This window comes from Limulus polyphemus, unplaced genomic scaffold, assembly GCF_000517525.1.
Source record: "Limulus polyphemus unplaced genomic scaffold, Limulus_polyphemus-2.1.2 Scaffold252, whole genome shotgun sequence".
NCBI lineage: Eukaryota > Metazoa > Arthropoda > Merostomata > Xiphosura > Limulidae > Limulus > Limulus polyphemus.
In genome coordinates this window covers 210,455-217,056 of record NW_013665862.1, presented here as the reverse complement: position 1 = coordinate 217,056, position 6,602 = coordinate 210,455, and the positions used below count along the sequence as shown (strand labels likewise).

Here is a 6,602-nt window from a genome sequence, read left to right as displayed (position 1 = left end):
CGGCTAGCACAGATAGCCCTCGTGTAGCTTTGCGCGAAATTCAAAACAAACAATTTACGACATAAAATTTTATCAAATGTTACAATACTGATAGGAATACAGGTGTTTGTCAACCGCTTGAACTATACTAAATGATCTTAAGAAGGTAAGTTTCAATTCCCAGCTCCGAACTATAGCAAAAAATAAGAATCTTTTAAACTTTCGATCAGTCTCAATTTTTTTATTTTACCCTTTTTGGCGAAAATTATAATACAAACTATAATAATCGTTTAAATTAGGCTAATCACAAAACAGTTTAACATCTTTTTAACTGAAACCATGAAAACGGACACTTTTTGTTTTCCCCAACTACACCCAACAATAATCAAAAATAATATTTATCAATGATAGTCCTGCCTGGCAGGAGGGTAGTATCTAGCAAGCTTCGATCTATCATTACCAAAGAATGCGTTTGTTAAGTAAAATTGTTTACGATATGGACACTACAGTTAAGAAAAGGTTAAATATTACGTGTAAAAACTAATTTATCCTAATATGATATCCATTTATATATAAACTAATTGCACGTGGGTTAATTTTTGATGACGTTAGAGACTGTGTTTAGTGATATATATAATGCCCGTTTTTATCTCTAGTTTGTTTCTTGTTGTTTTTTACTTTATCATAGTGTTGATGATTCATATTCAGTATTTCGTTTAGTAGTTTGTATATTTAACAGATTTAACCTTCATGACACAACGTTGATTATCTTTGAATTGAAATAAAATTTGTTTATGGGTTGGCTAAGCAGTTGAATATAAGGTTTAGAACTCCTCTTGTGACTTTAACAACCTTATGGAACAATGTCAGTTTCGCGACAGGCTTCATCAACCATCAAATATGTGTGTGTATGTTTGGGAAGGGTGGGGCTTATTTACTGGAGAAGAATGAACAAAGAAGAGTTTGATGTAAACATGATGGAAAGATGTTCAATATCAGATCATTCCTTTAAAATGATTTTATGGATTTAATTTCTCTCAAGTACTCTTTTTTTCAGAACTTGTCTTTAGAGTATAGACGCTAGTAATTCAATACAACTTACCAAACTTTTCTATTTATCAAAATCGCCTATTTTGGAAGAATATGTCTTAGGAAGAATGACCGACATGTTCTAAATTTAGTATTTACCTTTTACTTGATGTAACTCGGTGTTTTTTCTGTGCATTTCAAACACAGTTAAGTTTCATAATGATGTGAATATGCAAAGGGATTTCTTGTGATTTCATTTTAAACATATTGCGTTTTAGTTAAAATCTTGCGAGTTTCGAAGAAAAAAATGTTTTTAAGGGGGATTTTAGTCTAATCGACAAGTTTTGTTATATGCTTCATGTGATAATCTGACAAAATTTCTCTAACACGCATCTTTTTTGAAATATTTTGAAACGATAATTGTAAACATAGCCACTCTAATTTCATTTTCACTTTTCTTTTCTTCCAATAATGCAAAATATATACTAGATAAGCTAAATTGCTGGCGTAGATTTTTCAAGTAGCTAAAGTGAAAGTAATGTATTGCCTTGTTAAAACAAAATCATTCTTACTGCATAGAGATCAGCATGACCTTCATACCATCGGAGAGCCACTTCTGATCCTACCATTTTCGGCAGTCGTCGACGTATTGTTTTTTTGGGTGTTACCTGGTCTTCCATGATGGCTGATTATTTGTTTGTTGTGAATTTCGCGCAAAGCTACACAAGGGCTAGCTGCGCTAGCCGTCCCTAATTTATCAGTGTAAGCCTAGAGGAAAGTAAGCTAGTCATCACCACCCACCGCCATCTCTTGGGCTACTCTTTTACCAACGAATAGTGTGATTGAAAGGGCTGAAAGGGCGAGCATGTTAGGTGTGAAGGGGATTCGAACCTGCGACCCTCAGATTGCGAGTCGAGCGCCCTAACCACCTGGCCATGCCGGCCCCCCATGATGACTGATTGCATTTCCATAGTAATGACTTTGCCGTGATTTCTTTATACTCACTTTTATTTTTGCTTGAAAATTACGAGTGTCCAGTAAAACTTCTAATACCATATTTTCTTTTACATCTTAAAGTGATTATCAAATGAGCTGTTAGAAAAATCAGAATTGCGGAAATCGAGCCGAGTAGTTAACAATTACATTTATAAAACAATCGTGAAAATGTGCATTGTTTCATACAATTAAACTTGTAAATCAATAGAGCATATCTAAGCAACCACAATTGCTTCTAATGATAGTAGAAACATTATTGAAAATATAAATTCGTATTCTTACAAATAACTACCATTAGTTGATGGATCTCAACCCAAGTATATTAATTTCAAAATGTAATACTATATATATATAGTAATACCTGGTAATACCTCATGAAAATAATTTAGTATTTTATTTCCTGGAACAAAAATAAATTTTGCCCACTTTTTTATTTCTAGTGGATTATCTTGTTTATTTCATTCCCATGATGTACAATTTCTTAGCTTTTCTTCCCAGTATCATCTATCTTATCTGCAAACTTTTATCCATTTTCAAACATATTTTCAATGATTTTCTTCTTTCTGCTATGCCTCTAAATAGTATCTTTAATATTTATTTATTCATTCCTTCTTTACATTCGTTTATTATGTAAAAATAATTACTTCAATATTTCGTATTTTCTTCAATAATCGACTGTTCTATTTCCTTTACTTTCTTTTTTAACTATTTTCTTGCCTCAAATCTACCCCCCAGTGGCAGAGCGGTATGTCTGCGGACTTACAACACTAGAATCCGGGTTTCGATACCCGTGGTGGGCAGAGCACAGATAGCCCATTGTGTAGCTTTGTGCTTAATTACAAAACAAACAAACAAACCTCACATTTTTTTACGATATCTACCATCTACATCTATCTCCCTGTATTAATTAAATTATTTTTATCATATTATACCGGTATGTATCCTTCATATTATTTTTTTACGCGTGTAACTAAATCCTTTTTTTTGCGTCTGATATACTCCTTTTATCCTATTTTTAATTTCCTCTTCTACCGCTTTCAGTTAGTGACCCGTGAATTCCTACTACTACTACTGTTCAACTTTCCTGTAATCTATTCTCTGATCCTCGTGCTTCATCACTGACCACCTTCTATTTAGTTTACAGTATTTCATACTTGTAATATATTCATTGTTTCTTTCTGCTCCTCCGACTGCGACTACTTTCATTTTATTTCTTTTACACTTTACTTTCCTACAGCGGGGTAGACACTGGTACCTTTAAACAAGATACCATGGAAATCGCTCTATGTTTAGAAGATAGGCCGCGCAGCGCTAACAGTCTTCTTCGTTTCTAATAGCGGACAGACAGTCTGAGGTTATATAAAAATCGAGTTGCGCGACTAACTGCTATACGCCAAGACACATTGACACGAAAAAAAAAAAAAAAAAACTTTAGACGGTATGTAGTCTGGGCGCATGCGGTATGTGACTTGATAACGGAACCGCTGCTTTCCAAGTGTCTGAAGACGGGGTTAGGTTTAGCCAAAAGACGGTAGTTTAGTGTAATGTGGGCCAATAATTTCTATTTTCGGTTGCAGTCTACAATTGCTGCTTGCTGATATTAGGGAACTTGCTAACTTGGCAAACGAAACGAGAATGAATCATGAAAACCGCCAGTTTAATTCCGACCACTTTTCGTCTCAAGGTCAAACACAGCTCATCAGGACATTTTGAACTGCTCATGCTTACTTGCGATGCTTCGTGAAAACGGTTGCTAATTTGAATACTATACTTTTTGTTTGAGCTAATGGCCTATATATCTTACTTCTACGTGTGCCAAGTAACGTTGCATGTTTTATTTTTATCATTAGCCTATCTCTTCGCTTTTGGTAGCAAGTGAAATGAAGATATCTTTTTTTTTAAAGACATTTTGCCTGTTTTGTTTATCAAATGTTCTTGAAAATATAAGAATTCAAACGCATGTATATTATCTAAGCTTAGATTACCTTAAAATAAACTTAGCGATCACAGATATAAAATACCTAATATCACTTTGGATAATAATAATACCTTTGACACACAAATTCGCGATAACAGACGTATCAATGATAATCTATGGAGGGCTCTACATTAACATGCGGATTAACAAACGTATTAATGATAATCTATGGAGGGCTCTACATTAAGATGCGGATTAACAGACGTATTAATGATAATCTATGGAGGGCTCTACATTAACATGCGGATTAACAAACGTATCAATGATAATCTATGGAGGGCTCTACATTAACATGCGGATTAACAGACGTATTAATGATAATCTATGGAGGGCTCTACATTAACATGCGGATTAACAGACATATTATTGATAATCTATGGAGGGCTCTACATTAACATGCGGATTAACAGACATATTAATATAATCTATGGAGGGCTCTACATTAACATGCGGATTAACAGACGTATTAATGATAATCTATGGAGGGCTCTACATTAACATGCGGATTAACAGACGTATTAATGATAATCTATGCAGAGCTCTACATTAACATGCGGATTCGTGGTAATCGTCGGAGTATTACTTACATAAAAGCAACAAATGAAACTTCTTTTGGTAACGTGATTCATGAAGTTAATTTATTAAATTATTAAAAAATGGTTTGTCCTTTAAGACTGTACTCAGTAAGATGTTGTGATAAAGGATAAAAACGTAAAAAAGGTATATATTTTTTTCAGAATGTAGTGGTGGTAAGGAAGGCGAATTATATTCCTAAACCAAATTTAACACAGATTTTGAAATTATGACATTTTAAACATTTTCTTTTCTACGTGACTATAAATGAGAGTCACATTTTAAAACATAAATTGAGGTAGGAACGTAAATATAGACTGTAATTTCTACGTCAGAAATTTCAGTAAGAGCGAACTACTAGACGAGCCATAAGAGAGTTTGTTTGTTTGAAGTTAAGTACAAAGCTACACAATGGGCTATCTGTGCTCTGCCCACCACGGGTATCAAAACCCGGTTTCTAGCGTTGAAAGTCTGCAGACATACCGCCGTGCCACTGGGGGCATCTATAAGAGAGAGAGAAAGAGAGTAGAGAGAGTTGGTGAGTTCTATATATGTTACACGTGTTTCTAACATTATAAAATCTTGCAATTAAAATATGGGAAACGTAACTTTATTTTGAAATATCGCAAAAAGATCCAATATGCGCATAGCTTAATACTTGTCCGCCATTTATCATTTATAGCAACAATTTCATTTCAACACAGCATTTGGAAAACACAAAACCAATCAGAGCCCTATTTTGATGGCCAAAACTTTGTAAACACAACCATTCTGTGAAGCTGTATATGCAACAATACTATATATAACTTGTCAAGCTAAGTGGTTAATTATAGCCTTTGTTTAAAAATTCTACGTTTCTTTCTTTGCGCTATTTTTGGAAATACCAACAAATTTTAGAGTATGCGATTTAAGCTATCAAGGGAAAAATGTGTTAATATTTTTAATGTATTCAAACTTTGATATTTCATTAGAAGTTTAAAATTAGGATGTTGATATTTATTGCAAGATTCAGTTTTATCACGTCATAAAATTCTTTGACGCAAACCTTGGATAAATATGAAGTGTACTTAAAATGTGGCCACGTTGATAAGAAAGATAATGAAAATACTTTTAATTGTATTACTTACATAACAAAGAACGCATATACTCTGCAAAAATGCTTCGGGTATCAGCTTAGCTTTCAAAGGGACAGTGGTTTTACTGCAGTGTCATGACGTCTAACACCACGGTATCATTTACGGGGTGAATCAAACGAGGGAACATACCATGATTTTACGAAGTCTTTATTATTATTGTTATTATCATCATCAAACGTTAACAATTTATTTTTGCTAGTTATGTCTATTTCACATCTTAAAAAGTATTTCAAATTTGTTTGATCAGAAAACATATAAATTTTATCCAGATATTTTATCCGTCATTAGATAATGCCATACACATTTTAAATACGGAGTTAATGACACAGTGTGAAAAAAAAATGCCTATAAATACTGTTTTTTACAAACAAATAACACACTATTGTACTAGTCGAGAGTATGAAAGACATTAGAAAAATACATCCATAACCTTACGTCAAACACTAAATAAAAAAGAAAACAAAAGAAAATCGATATACTTATTAAATACGATTAAATTGTGTGATTCTGATACACTTCAAAATATTTAGTTTATTTAAACGGTAAAGTTCTGCATAATCAACCCTTTGGTATTTACAGATTTACTCTCGATATCCAACGAGTTTTAACTTTGACGTCAAGTGTTGTCCTTAACGAGCTTATCTTTAAAATAATGTGTTGTTCCTTAACGCAAAGAACGTTATTTCTGATGTGTTGGCGAGGTAGGACTGTCACGTCTACAACATAAGGGCAGGATCTGCGCATGCTGCGACCCAGAAGAACTCAATGATTATTTAAAGGTCTTTTCATGACATAGACAAATGAATGGTGTCGTCCAAAGTTAACATTTTCTGTCCTTGTTGCAGCGCAGAACATGCACGAAAGTACAAAGCTGTTACTAGTTTTATTTTAGTAGTCCATCTTATGTGTTT

The 6,602-nt window shown here is 33.5% G+C and overlaps 1 protein-coding gene across 5 annotated transcripts in view; it reads right to left on the bottom strand.

Moving 5' to 3' along the window:
* LOC106478806 (protein vein-like) overlaps positions 1-6,602 on the bottom strand; it is a 121,706-nt gene that overhangs the window by 38,523 nt on the left and 76,581 nt on the right. The window lies entirely within an intron of this gene.